General features: G+C 43.9%; 1 pseudogene; it reads left to right on the forward strand.

Moving 5' to 3' along the window:
* The first annotated feature begins 11,530 nt into the window (after window positions 1-11,530).
* LOC137211069 (calcium-responsive transactivator pseudogene) lies at window positions 11,531-12,469 on the forward strand (annotated as a pseudogene).
* The last annotated feature ends 9,412 nt before the right edge of the window (window positions 12,470-21,881 follow it).

Raw genomic sequence — 21,881 nt, forward strand, 5'->3', positions numbered from 1 at the left:
CTACAGTGTCTTTTCCTATCCTATGGCATCTGTCCCACTAACCCAGACCCAGACTCTGTTTGCAGTGAGCTGGTAGGTACTGCCAATCGAGCAGGGAAGGCAGGTCTGAAATCTGTTTGCCATCCTTGTGATTCCTTTTGTCCAGATTTGGGATTGATGCAAAGACTGGGGACCATCAGCAGGTATGGGTGGGTTACTTGGAGAAAAGAGAACTGTGACAGGGGAAAGATGATGGGATATGTGGGATGACAAAGACTATCTCCTTGACCCAACTTTGCTCAGGTTCTTTGGAACCTTCTTCTCAACTAGGAGCCAACCATTGAACTTCTGTGTCCATCTTTACATCACCCAGTTTTAGCAAAAATCCTGCTATGTCAGTTTAGCAAGAATCCTCACCCTCCATATCTGATCAAATTTTTCATCCCCGACTCTTGGTATCTAATCACCGGGCCCCGCCTTCAGCAAAAATCCTACCAAGTTGATTTAGCCAGAATCCCTCCTTACCCCTGACGTTTCCTCTTAGTGATTTTCCATCCACTGACCCCCACCTTGATCCTTGGCTATTAATCCTCACTTGTCCATGCTGCACTCAGAATTCAGTTCTATACCGAAGTCTCTTTTTTCCCTCCTATTGCAATAGTTCTGGGTTTTTAAAAAATATATAATTTATCTTCACTGTTTTAACTAGTGTCCAGCTCTAGTCTCTTTGACAGGAGTCAAAGGACCTGATACCCACCAGAATTCTAGAAATGCTTGACTTGACTGACAAAACAGACTCATATATGGAACAGAGCACCATTTATACCTAACTGCCATTCAGTGCAATAACAGTTCCATATATTACTATTAAACGTGTATCCAATTAACTTTGATGACAACCCTCTTCCTAGTCTTGCTGTCTCAGTTTGGTAATCCAATTGTGACGTTAAAAACTCAAGAGGATGTTGCTTTCAGGCAACAGTAAGGTAGCTAGGCTACTACGGTGTCAGTTCCCACGCAGGGCTGGAAGTGACTCATTTTCTTGTTAACTTGTGCTATATATACTCCAGAAAAATGAGTTGACATTTCTAAGAATACCTGATGGAAAAGAACAGAAGTTTTCTTTCTCTCCCTGTCATTTGAAGCTCTTAACTCATACACTGTGCAATGTATGGGGAGGTAAAATACGCAACTGCTCCCCGAAAGCCGGGAGTAGAGCAGGCTCCCCTACCACTGCCAACCACAAGCCAGTATCAGATAGTTTCTCTAACTCTGAAGACATTTTCTTTGTAAAAATATAGCAGTGGCTGACGTCCTTCATCATGCAAACCAACAAAGAGCTATTAAATACCTACAACAAACAGAGCTCGTTTCTTCTTTTCCCCAAAGATTATTTTTGATCCTTTGATGGAAAACTTGGGCTAGATAAAAAGGAAGCACAGAACGACAAGTCATCATCCCCCAAATATTTTATTCTCTCACCTCACAGCTCTAGATACACCTGGGAAAGATGAAGAGGAATAGATGAAAGAGTGACTATGTACTTTAAGTCATTCCTTTAAGTAAACTAAGATGATGAAAAGAGTCACCCATGTTAAAATGCAATTTACGTCTGAAAGTGTTCCCTGTGTGGAAATTGCGATTATGGAAGAATCAATGGTAAGACCTTTTGGGGGTGAGGTTGGTTGACTTATGCCTGAGTACAGCTGTGTTATTGGAGTGAAACTGGGCTTACTGGCCAGGTTAGAACAACATTATTTATTTCAACTTCTCAGGACACTTCTTTCTAGAAGAGAGGCAATTAACAGGAAGTAAGGAGGAAATGTAGGAACAACAGCTAAAGTAAAATGAGTTTGGTCTTTTATTTATTTTTTTAAATTAATTAATTTATTTATTTATTTTTAGCTGCGTTGGGTCTTTGTTGCTGCGCGCAGGCTTTCTCTAGTTGCGGCGAGCGGGGGCTACTCTTCATTGCGGTGTGCAGGCTTCTCACTGCGGTGGCTTCTCTTGTTGCGGAGCATGGGCTCTAGGCGCACGGGCTTCAGCACTTGTAGCTCGCAGGCTCCAGAGTGCAGGCTCAGTAGTTGTGGCGCACGGGCTTAGCTGCTCCGCAGCATGTGGGATCTTCCCGGACCAGGGCTCGAACCCGTGTCCCCTGCATTGGCAGGCAGATTCTTAACCACCAGGGAAGCCCCAAGTTTGGTCTTTTAAAAGGTAAATTCCAGTTAGAGCCATCTCTTAGGGAGGGCAATGGACCCAGCTGTCCTCGGCCCCATGGTGGTGCTGCACCTCACTCTTCTATTTTGGAACATTGTTAAAACTCAATTTAAATTTTTCTGTCTTGAATAAAGATAACCCAAGGGGCCTATGAAAGACGCTGGCAGAGTGTTTCCTTTCCAGTGCGATTGATTATCTTAGGAACTTAACACTGACGGGGTTGCCCAAGGCCCTTCACCCTTGGGGAAGGTCCTGACCTTATTTGCAAAACCCATCTCATTCTCTGAAAGTGCCAAATAAATGAAATTCTCAGTAGATGTGCCTATTAATTTTGTATTTGTGCAGATTCCCTGATCTCTAGGAATCCTGTTTGACCAACGCTTGATTCACCTACTAGGCACCAAGTGCTGGCACCTAAGAGAGGTTTTGCTCCAGAGCAGCAATAAGCAAAGACTAAATAAAACAAAACAAGAGACTTGAAAGCCACGTTCCCAGGCTAATCTAGGAAGCAGGCCACATTCATCATTAGCGCTGTTCTTATGGATAGACCTTTATCCTGCCCCATGGCTGTCTCTTCAATCACTAAATTGTAGCCTTTCTAAACAGCGCCTAATGCTCCAGATCAGTGGTTCTCCAACTGTGGGCCCCAAACCAGCAGCATCAACGTCACCTGAAAACTGGCTGGAAATGAAAGTTCTTGGGCCTCATCCCAACCAGAAGTTCTGAGAGTGGGACCCAGTAACCTGTGCTTTACCAAGTCCTCCAGGTGATTCTGTTGCACACACTAAAGTTTGAGAATCACTGTTCCATACCACCCGCTCTCTCTTCTCTTCCTTGGAATGTACTCTCTTTCCTCCAATCCATCTGGACTCTTCTCTCTGCTAAGACAACTAACCCAATGATTATGTTCACCAACGACAATAGTTAAAACATTGGGTCTCTCTCAGTTAATAGGTATTTTGAAGGCCAGACTTCTAACACATAGGTGAGAATTTCTGGCTGGCCTGGTGTTGGAGATTCACTCTGAAGGAGGACTATCAAGACCGTCATTCTCGTCTGTTGGCTCACTTCCAACCCCAGACAAGACCTGCGCTTCTACTCCAGCCCCCTTTGCATGGGAAGGTAGAATTGGAGCCTGATGCTTCCCCACAGTTGCAGAGGGAATCACCTGGACTCCAGGGGGGTAGCAGCCCAAGGAAGCTGGGAGTCCGGCAGGTCTGTGTCCAAATGAGCCTTCTTCTCACCCGTCAAACAAGACACACTTTTTAATACAATAACCACTGTTCCCTAATGATCAGAAATGTTCCACTTTGAACTAATACGATAATATTAATGATAGTAAAAATATCTAAACTATCTAGTAAAAATATCTGAACATTTGTTGGGAGCTTTCTATGCACCAAACACTGTGCTAAATGCGCTAAGTTACTCACTTTAATCCTCCCAACAATCTTACGAAAGATGTACTTTCATACTGTCCCATTTTACAAAAGAGAAACTGGAATCTCACAGAACCATTACTTGGAATCCTCCCTCCCACTCTGATATATGAAGCTTCCTTTCTGGCATGGCATTCAGCGTGGGTAAGTCTGGCTGGCACAAGTAAATAGAGTAGTAGATGGGAAATAGTCACAGAGCGAAGCTTAGTGCAAACTTTTCAGACCCATGTTCTGGGGTACACCAGCCCAGGCTCTCTCCTAATTTTTGCAAGGCTTGAAGTTACATAACAGTATAAATAGAAGCCCACTTACCATATGTCTAAATATTTTGAAGTTATAAATTAGACTAGCAAACCGCTAAATAAAATATCCTCTTACCTTTGCAAAAGTACATTCATAACAGCTTGGAAGGCCAGGTTCAGATTCTGGACTCCTAGACTCCACAGCGTTTTGCGTTGGAACTTGATCATGGGGAGTGAAGTTGTTCCCTGCCATTCCTTTCTCTTCTCGTGCTTGTCTCCCGAGCCTACCAGGAAAGGCCTCATGTGTTCACAGGTGGATATAGTAGTTGACATGAGACCGGCTGGGACCTGGGACCCTTTGCTGCAGTGCTGCAGTGCTTGCACCCGGACACACCTCTCCTCAAGCAACGAAATACAAAGATACTTTATGGGACTAAAAATAACTGTGTGCATGTGCAGTTGGGGCAAATTCTGGACCCAAAAGATACAAAAAAACCCAACTGCCACTTTTGAAGAGCTGGGAGCAAAAAGAGGGTGTGGGAGCAAAAGCAGGGCACTGCTCATGCCCCTGCACACTACACCACCTAAGGGGTGGGCAAAACACCTAAGCCACCCCTCTGGCCCGACCCTGGGACACATCTCTACCCTCACCCCATATAAGGAGCAAGCTTGCCCCCCCTCAGGGAGCGAGCAAGCAGGGGAAACTTGTTTGTTCTCACTCCCCGCTGCTGCAGCAGGGGCCCCAATAAAGCCTTGCCTGAATTTCTTTTCTGGCCTCTAGTCAATTTCTATTGATTGGGGAAGGCCAAGAACTCTGGTCAGTAACATACACATCCCAACTTTGTCCCAAGACCCCTGCAAACAGCAGGGCCCCTTGGCCAAGGCTGGGCTGTGAGGGGAGTCCACTCTCAGAAGGACAAGCTGTACTATGGATAGAAAGGCATGCAGGCCCAGAGCATGATGTAGAGGGGTGAACTGTGATTCTGGGTGGGGCTGTCCCCATGGCCCTAGGAAAGGGGCACAGGCAGAGGAGGGCCAACTCAGGGCCTCTATATCACAGATCCCAGGGTAGCGGCCTTTCTTGCCTCATCTAAGGGCAATTCTGCCCACACTGTCCTCCAGAATCTCTGAGAAAGAGGATTACTATTCAAATAAGATTGAGAAACACTGGATATTGCACACTCTTCTTGGAAATTTATAGTACAGGCGTATCTCACTTTATTGTGCTTCACTTTTCTGCCCTTTGCAGATACTGTGATTTTTTATAGATTAAAGGTTTCCTTTGTCAAGCAAGTCTAATGGTGCCATTTTTCCAACTGCATTTGCTCACTTCATATCTCTGTGTCACATTTTGGTAATTCTAGAAATATTTCAAACGTTTTCATTATTATATTTGTATGGTGACCTGGGATCAGTGATCTTTGACATTTTATTATAATTGCTTGGGGTGTCATGAACTGCACCCATATAAAATGGTGAACTTAAACAACAAGTGTTGTGCATGTTCTGACTGTTCCCCCATCTTTCTCTCTCCCCTCAGGCCTCCCTATTCCCTGAAACACAACAATACAGTAAGTCCCCTACATACGAACCTTCAAGTTGCGAACTTTCAACGATGCGAACATGTGTTTGCATGTCCAATCACGTAAGTTAGTTCATGTGTCTGGCAGACATTGTTATGTGCGTGCATCCTCTACAAGTGGTTGTGCTTTTGTGTACTTTACTGTACAGTACTGTATAGAGTACAGTAGTACAGTATCTTTATTTCAAGCCCAGGATGTCAGAAGCAAGCGTAAAAGCAGTAGGGATGTAGCTGGTACTCCTGTGTATTCCAAGGTACTGTCCTGTAAGATTAAAAATTTTTAATTTTGTGTTTGTGTTTGTTTTTTGTGTGTTTGTTTTTTGTGTTTGTTTTTTATGTATTATTTGTGTGAAAAGTATTATAAACCTATTACAATACAGTACTATCAATATATAGCCGATTGTGTTAGTTGAGTTAGTTGGGTTAATTTGATATATGTATACATATATCAAAATATCACATTGCACACCTAAAATATATGCAGTTTTTATTTGCCAATATTACCTCAACAAAGCTGGGGGAAAAAACAAAGTTATTTTCTATTTTCTAGATCCCAATCATAATTATGTTTAGAGCTGCATAAAATAACATAACTGCCCAACATAATATATTTTTCAGTGACAATTTTACTTCATATGTATTTCCAAACACTAATCTAGCTGAAAAAATATTTCTTATTATTATATAATTCTGCAGTCACCACTCTCAGGCCACTTCACATACCTTTCTTATTTATCTTCCCTTTATTTCCCAATAATAGGCTATTATGGGAAATTTTGAGTACATGTCTGAATTGTGTGATAAAGCTTTCCTGATTTTTTTTTAATTTATTTATTTTTGGCTGCGTTGGGTCTTCGTTGCTGCGCGCGGGCTTTCTCTAGTTGCAGTGAGCAGGGGCTACTCTTCGTTGCGGTGCGTGAGCTTCTTCTTGCGGTGGCTCCTCTAGTTGTGGAGCATGGGCTCTAGGCAGGTGGGCTTCAGTAGTTGTGGCACACGGGCTCAGTAGTTGTGGCACACGGGCCCTAGAGCGCAGGCTCAGTAGTTGTGGCACATGGGCTTAGTTGCTCCACTGCATGTGGGATCTTCCCAGACCAGGGACTGAACCTGTGTCCCCTGCATTGGCAGGCAGATTCTTAACCACTGCGCCACCAGGAAAATCCCTTTCCTGATTATTTTTCCCCAGTCTTTGGTTCCTGATGTGAATTTAAGCTTTATCAATTTGATTTTAGCATTGATATGTCCATAGTGTGAAAAAAACTTTTTAAAAAGACTCTGGGGCTTCCCTGGTGGAGTAGTGGTTAAGAATCCACCTGCCAGTGCAGGGGACACAGGTTCAAGCCCTGGTCCAGGAAGATCCCACATGCCGCGGAGCAACTAAACCTATGCGCCACAACTACTGAGCCTGTGCTCTAGAGCCCGCGAGCCAAAACTACTGAAGCCCGTGCACCTAGAGCCCATGCTCCGCAACAAGAGAAGCCACTGCAATGAGAAGTCCACGCACCGCAACAAAGAGTAGCCTCTGCTCGCTGCAACTAGAGAAAGCCGCACGCAGCAACTAAGACCCAATGCAGCCAAAAATAAATAATAAATAAATAAATACATTAAAAAAAAAAAGACTCTGACTTCATAGAATAGATTCTAAACAACTCTTCAAGTTCACTATTCTACTCCCCTTAGCGTCTTATTTTGCCTTTCTTTCAAAATGGAAATAAGTGCAGCCTGGTAGTTAGATAACAAAGGAAAAATTCAGGAATGCAGAGTTGAAAATTAGATAAAACCTATGTTTTTCTGTAGCCTGAAACAAATTCTTCACTTTTCTCCCATCCTTTAAATTGGAGCCTATTATGAGGATTTGCTTAGCATTTATAAAATCCAGAAAAAGAAAAGGAGTAGTAGTATTGAGTGAAAGTCAAGAGCAGTGTTTCATGTTGAAGAACAATCACAGTGTGTATTTATGTTTACTAGAAAAAACATAAAGGATTCCCAGGAGGCTAATCTTAAAAGTTAGTCACTGTTAATTCCAGGTGAAGCCATCCTCACAACTGCCCTTATTCCTCAGTTGAAAATTCCAGCCACACCGTTGCTGTGGTGACTGCTGCAACCACTTGCTTGTTTCAGCTGAAAAAACATATTCAGGTTGTCAGACTGTGCCACTGGATGATTTTGGCTCAGAACATTAAGGTCACTGACATTGCCTTCTCAAACCATGTTATCAATCCAATATGCGGCAGTAAAAGAAAGTTGAGACAGAGCTCTTGTCTAGGCTGGGAGCCAGTCAGGGTCTCAGGGGATGACAGTGTCCTTGGTCATCTCATTTAGAGTCTAGTCCTTAACTTTATGGCTGGAGGGTCACTTCTATTGGTGTACCTAGAGACAGACTCTAGGGTGCCAATTAACATTAATCAAATTCACAAAAAAATAATATATAAACTGGAACATCTATTATTTTCATTGAGAAATATAATCATTAAGAACACTGGGGGGCTTCCCTGGTGGTGCAGTGGTTGAGCGTCTGCCTGCCGATGCAGGGGACACGGGTTCGTGCCCCGGTCCAGGAAGATACCACATGCCGCAGAGCGGCTGGGCCCGTGAGCCATGGACGATGAGCCTGTGCGTCCGGAGCCTGTGCTCCGCGACGGGAGAGTCCACAACAGTGAGAGGCCCGCGTACCGCAAAAAAAGAACACTGGAATCCCCATGCCCATTGGTCTCTGTGTGGTACCTACAAAGCCAAATTTAAGTGGGAAGATTGCTCTGTTATTTGGGAACCAAAGCCAGGGGAATAAGTGAGATGATTTTGGTGGCTGTTATTATCAAACTCAACAACTCCCTTTCAACCATTTTCTGAGTTCCTTTGCAATGCATTTCCTTGTGTAAACCATCTTCCTTTACGCAGTGCAAATACCAACTAACTTGCCAATATCTTTAAACAGGCTAATATGGGCATACTCTACTGAGGTTTTTTTTTTGGTAGGCGGGCCTCTCACTGCTGCGGCCCCGCCCGCTGCAGAGCACAGGCTCCGGACGCGCAGGCTCAGTGGCCTTGGCTCACTGGCCCAGCCGCCCCACGGCACGCAGGATCTTCCCGTACCGGGGCACGAACCCGCGTTCGCCACATCAGCAGGCAGACTCTCAACCACTGCGCCACCAGGGAAGCCCTCTGCTGAGTTTGAATGACTTAATTTAGCATTGGGTATTTCCCAAAATTTTCATGTTCACATTTACAAATCATTGCTTAGCATGTGTTAGCTCTACAGATGGTTAATGTGAGGCTGACTTTTCAGAATCTAATCTTATGTACAGTTTTCTGGAAGCCTTTACCAAATACTGAAAACAGGTCAATGTTTCCAATTGTAGAAGGAGAAACAGGAAGACACTATAGAATAAAGACATGGTACCAGATTAATATTTGATTCCTGGCATGAGACTTTTTTTTAAATTCCCATATCAGATAGTCACTGTTTGTGGTAGGATCTCAGAAATGTAAACCCTTAAAAATCATGAGATAAAAATGGCTCATAAAACTCAACAACAAAAAAGCAAACAACCCAATCGAAAAATGGACAGAAGACCTAAATAGACATTTCTTCAAAGAAGACATACAAACCCACGCACATATGGTTACCTCATTTTTGATAGAGGAAGCAAGTATATACAATGGAGAAAAGACAGGCTCTTCAATAAGTGTTGCTGGGAAAACTGGACAGCTACATGTAAAGGAATGAAATTAGAACACTCCCTAACACCGTACACAAAAATAAACTCAAAATGGATTAAAGACCTAAATGTAAGGCCAGAAACTATAAAACTCTTAGAGGAAAACATAGGCAGAACACACTATGACATAAATCACAGCAAGATCCTGTTTGACCCACCTCCTAGAGAAATGGAAATAAAAACAAAAATAAACAAATGGGACCTAATGAAACTTAAAAGCTTTTGTACAGCAAAGGAAACCATAAACAAGACGAAAAGACAACCCTCAGAATGGGAGAAAATATTTGCAAATGAATCAACTGACAAAGGATTAATCTCCAAAATTTACAAGCAGCTCATGCAGCTCAGTATCAAAAAAACAAACAACCCAATCCAAAAATGGGCAGAACACCTAAACAGACATTTCTCCAAGGAAGATATACAGATTGCCAACAAACACATGAAAAGATGTTCAACATCACTAATCATTAGAAAAATGCAAAGCAAAACTACAAGATATCATCTCACACCAGTCAGAATGGCCATCATCAAAAAATCTACAAACAATAAATGCTGGAGAGGGTGTGAGGAAAAGGGAACCCTCTTGCACTGTTGGTGGGAATGTAAATTGATACAGCCACTATGGGGAACAGCATGGAGGTTCCTTAAAAAACTAAAAATAGAACTACCATACAACCCAGCAATCCCACTACTGGGCATATACCCTGAGAAAACCATAATTCAAAAAGAGTCATGTACCACAATATTCATTGCAGCCAGGACATGGAAGCAATATAAGTGTCCATCGACAGATGAATGGATAAAGAAGATGTGGCACATATATACAATGGAATATTACTCAGCCATAAAAAGAAACAAGATTGAGTCATTTGTAGTGAGGTGGATGGACCTAGAGTCTGTCATACAGAGTGAAGTAAGTCAGAAAGAGAAAAACAAATACCGTATGCTAACACATATATATGGAATCTAAAAAAAAAAAAAAAAGGTTCTGAAGAACCTAGGGGCAGGACAGGAATAAAGACGCAGACATACAGAGTGGACTTGAAGACACAGGGAGGGGGAAGGGTAAGCTGGGATGAAGTGAGAGAGTGGCACGGACTTATATATACTAACAAATGTAAAATAGATAGCTGGTGGGAAGCAGCCACATAGTACAGGGAGATCAGCTTGGTGCTTTGTGACCACCTAGAGGGGTGGGATAGGAAGGGTGGGAGGGAGACGCAAGAGGGAGGAGATATGGGGATATATGTATATGTGTAGCTGATTCACTTTGTTATAAAGCAGAAACTAACACACCATTGTAAAGCAATTATACTCCAATAAAGATGTTAAAAAATTTTTTAAAAGACATACAGACGGCCAATAGGCACATGAAAAGATGCTCAACATCACTGATTGTTAGAGAAATGCAAATCAAAACCACAGTGAGGTACCACTTCACACTGGTTAGAATGGCTGTCATTAAAAAGTCTGCAAATAACAAATGCTGGAGAGGGTGTGGAGAAAAGGGAACCCTCCTACACTGCTGGTGGGAATGTAAGTTGGTGCAGCCACTATGGAAAACAGTATGGAGGTTCCTCAAAAAACCAAAAATAGAATTACCATATGATCCAGCAATCCCACTCCTGGGCATACATATATCCAGACAAAACTATAATTGAAAAAGATACATGCACTATTGTGAATAGTGCTGCATGTTCACAGCAGCACTATTCACAATAGACAAGACATGGAAACAACCTAAATGTCCATCGACAAATGAATGGATAAAGAAGATGTGGTACATAGATACAATGGAACAATACTCACCATAAAAAGGGATGAAATAATGCCATTTACAGCAACATGGATAGACCTAGAGATTATCATACTAGCTGAAGTAAGTCAGAAAGAAAGACAAATACCATATGATATCACTTATATGTGGAATCTAAAATATGGCACAAATAAACCTATCTATGAAACAGACTCACAGACATAGAAGACAAATTTACTGTTACCAAAAGGGGAGGAGGGGATGGCGGGAGGGATGGATTGGGAGTTTGGGGTTAGCAGATGCAAACTATGATATATAGATAGAATTGATAAACAAGGTCCTACTGTATAGCACAGGGAACTGGATTCAATATCCTGAGATAAACCATAATGGAAAAGAACATAAAAAAGAATGTATATATATGTATAACTGAATTACTTACTGTGCCGTTCAGCAGAAATTAATACAACATTGTAAGTCTACTATATTTCATTAAAAAAAATCATGAGAGATATTACAAGGGTGCTGAGACATCCCTCAAAGTAAGAAAGGCTTTCGCATCGTTTTAATTTAAAAAGTATAATGGGGCACCCGCCACCATGTCGGTGGCCTTCGCATTCGCCCGGCAGAGAGGCAAAGGAGAAGTCATGCAGCAAACCACGCAGAAGATGCTAGATGAGAACCACCACCTGATCCAGTTCATCCTGGACTATCAGAGCAAGGGCAAGACGGTGAGTGCACCCACTACCAGCGGGCCCTGCACCGGAACCTGGTCTACCGGGCCACGATCTCAAACTCCAACCAGAATATGCAGTCCCTGCTGTACGGCCGCCCACCCCGAGCAGGACGCCGGGCCCCGCCCGGCGGAGGGCTGTTCCGGAGCTCCTCTGACCAGGGCCCGCACTTCCGGGGCAGCCTCATTGATGCCACAGCCGCCTGCCTGCCGCCGTCCTCCCTCACGCAGGCGCAGACCGACATCGGTCCGAACCACGTGTTCACGCGGCGGACGGCGCACAGCGCGCTGCCCAGCGCCTCCACAAGCGCGTCAGGCAGCAGCCAGGGCTCGGGGCCCGGCTACAGCCACTCGGGACCGGCCTCGCAGAGCGTATCGCTTGCAGGGCCAAGGCGCCATTAGCAACGACGTGTCTTGGGCCAACATCAACATGCAGCCCAACCCAGGCGGCTTCGGCCCGCTACAGCTGGGTGCAGGGCGGGAGCCCGCACTACGCAGGCCAGTCCATGGCCATGATGGCCGGAGCGGGCAGGGGAGCCGCGCGGTGGGGCAGCGGCAAGTCCTCCCGTCAAGACTCCTCCCAGAGTACCTGTGCCAGGGGGAGAACAACTGTGGCGAGCTGTACGGCCACCGCCAGGCCACCTCGGAGCCCATGAGCCGGACAGACACCCCCGGACCACACGGCGATTACACCGACCAGCTGGCATCCTACGCCCAGCAGAGCTACTACCGGTCGTTTGAGGAGTCCGCGCAGCACTACCACAACGGCGGTAAGGCCGGCCGGGCCGCGTGCTGCAGGGCCTGATGTGTACGGGCTTTATGGCAGTGCAGGCCGGGCCCTGTGTCCCCACTTGCCTGTGTGTTAATGAAGGAGGAGAAGGGTCTCTCGGGGTAGACCCACCGTGTGGCCCAGCTGACCATCTTGGGGCCTGTGAGCTGCTCTCGGAGCCTCCTCAGTCAAGACTGTCCTTTGTTCCAAAGGCGGGAGGGCGAGCGGCGGGGACCTGGGCACCCCATCTCCCGACTGAGCCAGGCGGGCGGCACACGTGGGGTGTGTTGGGCATGGCCTGGGCATTCCTTCCTGCTGGCAAATAAGGCGCACCTCTGGCAGAGGGACCTGTCAGACCGAGGGTGAGGCGGCGACGCGCTGGAAGCAGCTCCCCGAACAGAAAGCCCTGGTCTGTGGCGCTCGCCCATTTCCCTGGTGTGAACACTCCCACTCCCAATGACTTAAAACTGCCAAGGTGACATCACCAAACACGGATTTGGGAAGAAGCAGGCACATTCTGTTCTCTAGCGGGTGCCAGCTGGCCCCGGGCCTGTCGGGTGAAGGGACTTCCCACCGACCCCTGGAAGCCCGGAGAGGAGAGGAAACGATAAGCCCCACAGGGTGACGTGGTCCAGGCTCTCTTGTTTGGATGTCAGGCAGTGGGGAAAATGTAAGGGCTGCCAGGCCCCAGAGAGGAAAAGACAAACGGTACATACGGAACGGGTGACTTGACGATGTGACTTTTGGGGTGACCGTTTCTTAAATTGTAAAAACACAACAAAATTTACCATTTTAAGTGCACAGTTCAGTGGCATTAAGTACACTCAAGTTGTCGGGCTGCCACCACCATCACCACCATCTCCAGAGCCTCTCAACATTCCGAACTGAAACTCTGTCCCCTATCTCCTAACTCCCTATCCCCCACCCCGACCTTTGGCAGCCACTTTGTGTCTCTGATTTTGGCTACTCTGGGTACCTCATCTAAGTGGAATGATACAATAGTTGTCTTTTTGTGACTGGCTTATTTCACTCAGCATAATGTCCTCAAGGTTCATCCATGTTGTAGCAGGTGTCAGAATTGCCTTCCTATTTAGGGCTGAGTGATATTCCATTGTATGTTTACACCACATTTTGCTTGTCCATTTATCTGTCAATGGACACTTGGGTTGCTTCCACCTTTTAGCTATTGTGAATAGTGCTTCTGTGAACATGGGTTTAAAAATATCTCTTCGAGACCCCGCTTTCAATTCTTTTGGGTATAGGCAGACAGACCTCTGAGATATTGCGGGTTCAGTTCCAGACCATAATAAAGTGAATGTTGCAATTAAAAATTAAAAATTATAATGGAACAAATTAGCCAGTAACACTGAAAGACTTGGGATACCCCAGACAGTTGACATTTGCTCAAAGGACCCACTGTGTGACGCTGCAGCTGTCTCTCCACCTCCCTAATCTCAGCACCTGTGGCAGCTTTTTCCCTGCATGAGCAACACGCACAATGGCAAGAGAAGGAGCATTTCAAATTTCCTACAGTAGGAAGAACCACTGCTTTGTAAGAGGTGATCTAGAAACAAAATCTTGGTGCAAGACCAGTGATGCCACTACACTGCTTATACACCACTACTGGTTGTGCCCTTGACCACAGAAGAACAGGAGCAGCTTGTGTAGTCAGAATCCATTGTTCAATTGCTTCAGCCCCATCATCCAAGTGGGACATCAGCAGATTGGTAAAAAGCCCTTCTGGGGGCAGTGGAGAGGAGGAGCCACTAACTTTGACCCCAAAATCCATGCAAGATATGTTAAAACTCCACACTCTCATCTCAGGTAACAAGCAATGCCCATGTGATTCCGTTGCTTCCATCTGAGCTGGGGCGGTCAAGCCCTGTTTTAACAAGGCCTGTTTTAACAATACCCCATACAACATCAGACTCCTCTCCCATAAGTCTCCCACAATTGTATTTCTTGAGAGTGATCCTACATGATCCCATAAAAATAAAAAATAAAAAACTCTCAGACCCAGATAATAAAATAATAGAACCTCTCTCTGAATCATCTGAAACATGCACACAGCATCCTCAACAGTAAACTTCATAAGGGCAGAAACTTTGGGTAAGTCTGGTTCACCATTATCTCCCAGGATCTAGCTCAGTGACTGGCAAATAGCATGCCCTCAATGACTGCATCTCTTTACTGTCCCTAAAGGTCAGGCTTCACTTGTGTGGTCCCAGGCGTCTGGCTGCCTCCATCTCCCTGAAGATTTCCAGGACAAGAGGCTACATCACCTCCCTACGCGGCTGAGTCATCTTCCTATCAGGAAATTGTTTCTGCCTTGGCTAAATAGGTAAGCAATTTCTGTCTATTTTAGACAGAAAACCTAAGTTTAAAAAAGATTAAGTGAATAGCTCAAGGTTATACACCAACTCTGACCCAGTTAGAAATAGAACCCAAGTGGTTCCTAATATTCAATCCTATAGTTTCAATACTGCTTATTTTGCAGAGGAACCTATATCTTTATAATTTGCAGATATTGTTCCCAAATTGCTTGCTAGAAATTCTGCCTAAATATTGAAGGTAGAACAGCTTCATGCATCAAATAGAGAGAGAATATATATAAAAAGAAATTTTTCCCACATGAGTAATGAATCACTGTAAAAAACATTTGTTAGGTTGTTTCATTATAAAATAAAAGCATTCCTCCCGGCTGCCACCCAATCCAAATGCTCCGTTTTTGTTACTAAACAATCCTTTTAACACCAAGCCAAAAATAAGTCACAATGTTAATGCAAACAGCTTGCAAGCCAAATAAAAGGACTTGTGCCAAATTTATCAGAGTTAGAGGAAGATTGTGTCAGATCTGTCTGTCTCTGAGAAACTTCCTATTAGATCACCAGTCAATAGGGTACCAGCATCTGCTGATGCTCACTGAAAGACATGAGTAATAAGAGACAGCTTTAGAAAATACATTTTTCTTCCATAGTTAGCAATGCATGACTCACTAGAGATCTCCATACACTATACTGCATGAATGACTCAAAAGTCTACCAAGGATAGAGCACAATCACTTCTCTCTTCCTGCGCCAGGATTTCTCATTTCAATTATCACTGATCTGTTAGCTTACCTCAAGGGAGAAAATCTTGGTCCATTCTCCTTCCTCTTTTAAAAACAGTGGTACATGTTATGATATAAAAGTAAATATTGAAGTGCTACAGGAAAACAGAGACTAAACATTATAGTGAATGCTGAGAACCATCTTCAACCGGCCCAGCTCCCACCATTTGGGAGGTCATGTTGGACAATGACCATGGTTAATTTCTTTCTGGAATATTGACCAATGAGTAGAAATTATTGCAATATGAGAAATAATTTATTGTTAAAGACCAATGACCTGCCCATTCAAATCTTCAATCGCCAATAATAGTAATCAAAGATACTTTGAGAAATAGTTTAGAAGTTACTCTCCATGACAGAGGTCTTGATTTCCCTCAAATAACTATTCTGTTCAATAAGCACAGTAGCCTCCCAGTCAAGGACCACACTTCCATGCTCTTTCCTTTCCATTCCATCTAGCATTCTGACTTCAGATTAATTTTACTGAAAGATTCTTGTGATTATGATGTTAGCTTAGCATGATAATGAAGAGCGCAGGTCTTGAAATTAGACCGCCTGATGTCAAGTCTTGGATTGCCAATTAATTTTTAAATCTCTGTGAGCCTCAGTTTTTTCCTCTGTGACATGGAGTTTGTAAGATACTTGCATAACTTTTATTTTGTTTTTCATTTGTGTTAAAAATGAGTGTGTAAGAAAATAGAGCATTCATGGTTAAGAGCATAGTCTCTGGAGTCAGACCTGGGATAAAATCCTGGTTCTGCCATTGAACTGTCTACAAGACTACACCAGTTACCTACGGCTGTGTAACAAATCATCCCCAAACTGTCTGGCTTACAACAGTAAAAATCATTTTTTATCTTCCACAGTTTCTGTAGTGCAGAAATTTGGGAGCGGTTTGGCTAAGTGATTCTGGCACAAGGTCTCCCATGGGGTTGCAGTCAGCTGAAGACTTCTCTGGGGTTGGGAAATCTGCTTCTGAGGTAGCTCACTCATGTGGCAAGATGCTGCAGGCTATTGGCAGGGAGATCAGTTTTATTCCATATGGGCTCCACAGGCCGCTTGAGTGTTCTGATGACATGGCAACTGGCTTACCCCAGAGTGAGTGATCCAAGGGAGCAAGGCAGAGGGCACAGTGCCTTTATGATCTTGCCTTGGAAATTACATACCATCATCACCTCTGCCACTTTCTACTGGTCACACTGGTCAGCCCTGATTCAGTGTAAGAGGGGACTTCACAAGGGTACTAGCACCAGGAGGTAGGGGCATTGGCAGCTATCTTGGAAAATGACTCCCGTGAAGGCCTTGGACAAGGTTTTTACTTTTAGTTCTTTAAACCTTGTTCTCTTATTTGCCTAATACAGACAATAATAATATATCTATTTCATAGGATTGTTATAAGAATTAGATGAGGTGATACATGTAAAGTACTTAGTATGTAGTAAGTATTCAGAAAATATTGCTTAGTATTATTATAATCCATAAATAGTCAAAATATCCCAGGGGCTATCATGAGGAAGAAGATGTTATTCTGGGAAGCAGGCAGAGCTATAAACTCTCTTCTTCCTCCCCACTGTTCTTTTTTTTTTTTTTAATTTTTATTTCTTTGTGGTACGCGGGCCTCTCACTGCTGTGGCCTCTCCCATAGCGGAGCACAGGCTCCGGACACGCAGGCTCAGTGGCCATGGCTCATGGGCCTAGCCACTCCGCGGCATGTGGGATCTTCCTGGACCAGGGCACAAACCCGTGTCCCCTGCATTGGCAGGCGGACTCTCAACCACTGTGCCACCAGGGAAGCCCCTCCCCTACAGTCTTTCTTCTTTCAGGGGACTTCATTGTATCTCATATATATTAGGCTTCCCTATAAGATTTTCACTTGAAGAAAGGATTTCTCAGCTTAAAAAAAGTAAACCACTGCTCTAAGTCATTATTTAAAATATTAGAAATTTTAGGGTAGACAAATAGGTATTGATATCTATATGTATATAGGATATATAAATATATAAATATATGATAGATATATGGATATAATTTGCATATAGATAGCATTACCTAGCTAAAAGATATATAATGTGACTAGAAAGCAAAGAATATCAGATTGAAAAGTCCATAAGAGACCACCTAGTCTGATGTTAAAAACCTTAAAATTGTTAATCCACTCATTTTCCACAGTAATTCCATGGAGGTGCTGACATTTATTGGCTGCTAGGTGAATGGACTGAGTAAACCCCACCACATCCCAAAGGTTCATCCATTCACCATGGTATTTATTCAAGCATCTATCTTGTGAATGCACTGTCTTCACTGCTGGGTATACAGCACTGAACAAGATGGATAGAGTCCCATCTTCCATAAAACCTACATTTTAGTGAATGAGAAAACATGGAATAAGCAAATAAATAAGCACTATAATTTCAGGCCGTGATAAATGCTGTGGTGATAATGAAACAGCAATGTGGTAAAGTAACTGCGGAGTGGGAGGGCTGATGTAACCAAGGTAGTCAAGGGAATTTTCTACGAGGAGATGATATTTGAGCTGAGACATGAACAGTGAGAAGGAACGAGCCACATCGAGAACTGAGAGAGGAGTTCGTAGACGTGAACTAACATGGCACCTTGGGAAGACTGAGCCATCAGGCAGCCTCATTCCAAGGGAAGTCTCACTATTCATTAAAGTCTTTGAAGTGTGGTTTGAAAGATACCCAGGATAGACCTGTATGTCTCTGACTATTCATCTGTGAAAGGACATTTGGCCTAAATTGCTGACCAGAGCCAACCTTTCTGGCAAGAAAAAAAAAAAAAAAAATCGATGGAAATGCCAGTAGATGGTGTGGCTGAAACTAATGTCTCCAAGGTAAAAATTTGGTCTGAATCTGAGCCACTCTGAAAACATCCTAGACTACCTGGAAGATCAGATAAAGCCTATGCAAAGAGAAGACAGTCGAACAAAGACCAAAGTGTAGAACGGGTAACATATATACTCTTGTCTACTTCCCCCCAAATCTTTCAACCTTTATTTTTTACCACTAATAAACCTAGGTGAGAAGGGGGAAAGAAGGAAAAATAAATAAATGGGATCCAAAAGCCTTAAGGAAGAAAGGAATGGGTTACAAGTTAAAATTAAACCACGTTGGATTTGGAATAGACCCTTGAGGTGATCTCGTCCAGTCTCCTCATGTTATATATAAGCAAACCAAAGCTCAAAGAAATTAAGCAACTTCCTGAAAGTACATTGTCAATGGCTGTAGGTAGCCCCCTCACACACCAATGGAGGTATGGGGAGGGGGAAACCTTACTTCCCATATATCCTCAGCTTCATAGGGTGAGTAAGGACGTCTCCATTCTGAATTCAGGGAATGCTTTACCCCCAGATCCCCTTCCAAGCAGGTGAGGTGCCTTAATATACAAGAATTGCCTTCTGAAACTTCTTTTCCCTGGAATAGCAATAGTGATAGATGCCTTTTACCAAGCAAGCTTTCTTATATCATTTTTAATCAGTTCTTCTCTTGCTAATTTCTTTCCTATCTTCGTTCCTTCTTTCCACACGTATGTATTGAGGGCTGAGGATATATTAGTAAACAAGATGGATACAATTCCTGTTTTAAGGAGCTAAGGGTTTAGGAAGAAAATAAACAGATGAGTCTCCAAAATACACTTTGATAAGTACTCTAGTAAGGGGCGGTAACAGGTATTATGGGACTGCTGAGCAGGGGTACCTAGCCTGGTCCAGAGGGTGGGAATGAGGGGAGGCTCCCAAAAGAAATGGCATTTAAGCAGAAGACAGAAAAGGATGCGATATGACCAGGGCATTACAAGCAAAGAGAACCACCATTTCAAAGGCCAGGTGGAAAGTAAGTCCGTGGCACGTCTCAAGGACTAAAAGCAGCTCAGTGTGGTTCCAGTATAAGATACAGGAGGGCAAGTGGCAGGAGATGAGGGGTCCAGACAGGGAAGAAAATCACTATTACGGTGAAAGTAGGGTTGGAGAAATAGTTGGAGGATAACATTGATAGGACATGGTGACGAACTGGAAATGGAGTAAGGCAGAAGATGAAGTCAGGGATGCCGCCCAAGTTTCCAGCCTGTGGAACTGGTTGGAAACCTAGGAAACCTGCAGGAAGAGCAGTGTTTTGTTTTATCGGGGATGGGGGTAGAGATGAGTTTGGCTTTGGACAAATGAATTTGAGTTGCCCATGAAACACCTACATAGTGTCCAAGAGGCAGTTGAACATAAGGGTGGGGAGCTTAGGAGAGAGATCTGGGCCGAAGTGTAGATTTGGGAGTCAGCACCATATTACTTCTTGCTTTTAGATGATGAATCTGAGACACAGAAATGTGAAGTAACCTGCCTAGGGTCATACCAGTAGGTACAGAGCAGAGATTTAAACCGCAGTCTTCCCAAATCTCATGTCTTTGCCCTTTCCTTGGAGACTCACAGCTGTAATGATTTGCTTTTGATCAGGAGTGGCAGGAGGATGTTGCAGCAGAACGATTAATTTCCATTGCATATTTCCATTTCTAGATGATATAGAGAAATGTAAATATGTCTTATTGTGTGGCTGTATAGGTTCTGCAGCTTGTGCAGCCACCAAATTGCCTACTGACAAGCAACCAGCTACCCACCCGTGTCCTTTGGATGCATTTCCAATAAGAAATCTCTGTTAAACTGGGAGAAATCTAGTAACATCTGAAAGTTCCCTTCCTTGCTCTGTAATCTACCCCAAAGAGTGCAAGCTGTCAGATGTGCCCTCCTTTTACGGGTACCTTAGGCCCCCTGACTGTTTCCTGCGCTACCCAAGGATCCTGTGTGGGAGGAAGCAGCAGACATCATTATGTCAATTAGATCAAGACTGGGTCCCCCATCAGTCATTTGTGCAGCCATAAAATGGAAGCTGCAACTTCTGAGGTCACTGAGCAAGTTGATTAAATATAACTTTTAAAGTAACTTTACATTTAATATCAAACAATGACCAGAAAAGACCTAGGGGTGAATAATCATTCCAGCTGCATTATTTTATGTTCTTCAGAACACAATGGAAAACAATGGAATTTGCACAACTGTAAATTAAAACTCTAGAGGTACCACCAAGAGCTTTCCCTGGAACGGGGAGGTCAGCTCACTTTTCAGCCTTCTTTTATTTTTTAAAAATTTTTATTTATTTATTTATTGGCTGTGTTGGGTCTTCGTTGCTGCATGCGGGCTTTCTCTAGTTGTGGCAAACAGGGGATACTCTTTGTTGCGGTGCACGGGCTTCTCATTACGGTGGCTTCTCTTGTTGTGGAGCACAGGCTCTAGGCGCGTGGGCTTCAGTAGTTGTGGCACTCAGGCTCAGCAGTTGTGGCTTGCGGGCTCTAGAGCGCAGGCTCAGTAGCTGTGGCGCATGGGCTTATTTGCTCCACAGCATGTGGGATCTTCCCGGACCAGGGCTCGAACCCGTGTCCCCTGCATTGGCAGGCAGATTCCTAACCACTGCACCACCAGAGAAGTCCCATTCAACCTTCTTTTGTTCAACAGGCATTTCCTGAGCCAGCCTGTCCTTCCCTATAGTTTTTTTTGGTCCTGTCTTTTCTGTTTCTCTGCCTCAAGCCTAATGAGCTTTTCCCCAGATCTCTCAATATTAACTTATGGCTTGAAGCGTAAGCAGTTTAACACTATTAACCCTGTTCCTCCTGCAATTCTGATCCCCCTCCTACAAAGCTGATCACCTGCTTTCCCTGATGTCACACTCCTCCCACTCATTTCCTGCCTCTCTGATGGCTTCTTCTCTGCCCCTGTCATTGACAACCCTTCTTCTTTATGGAACTTCAAGTAATACATTTCCTAAGGTTCTCACTTTGGGTCTATCTTCTGAAATCCTTACTCTTAAGTCCTTGGTGATCTCATCAACTTTCCCCTTTCCCCTTCCCAGCTTTAACTGTTTGGAGGTGACTTCCAAATCCACATCTCCAATCCTGAACTTCAAGTCATATATTTTCAAACGCCTGGTAAATACTTCTCCTTGGCAGTCCTCTCAGCCACTCTAACTCATGTGTTTTTGTTGGTTTCTCTCTTCTTGATAATAGGACACCAGCCTCCTACCCACCCAGGCTTGACTCTTTAATCACTTTAATCTTCTTAATCTCCTGAGCCTACTGTCTAGAATATGGTGTTTCCTCCGGCATGCACCCACCTGTGAGAGACCAGTTGTCCTTGACGTCCAGATGCCTTCTCTCTCACTCTCCATGTTTAATCCACCACCAACCCCAGAAGGTCTACTCTCTCAATATCTCTTGAATCCACCCATTTTTCTTTAACTCCACTACAAAACCTTTGTCCAAGTCAGCACCATTTTTCACTTGGGC

This window comes from Pseudorca crassidens, chromosome 18 (genome assembly GCF_039906515.1).
Source record: "Pseudorca crassidens isolate mPseCra1 chromosome 18, mPseCra1.hap1, whole genome shotgun sequence".
Lineage (NCBI taxonomy): Eukaryota > Metazoa > Chordata > Mammalia > Artiodactyla > Delphinidae > Pseudorca > Pseudorca crassidens.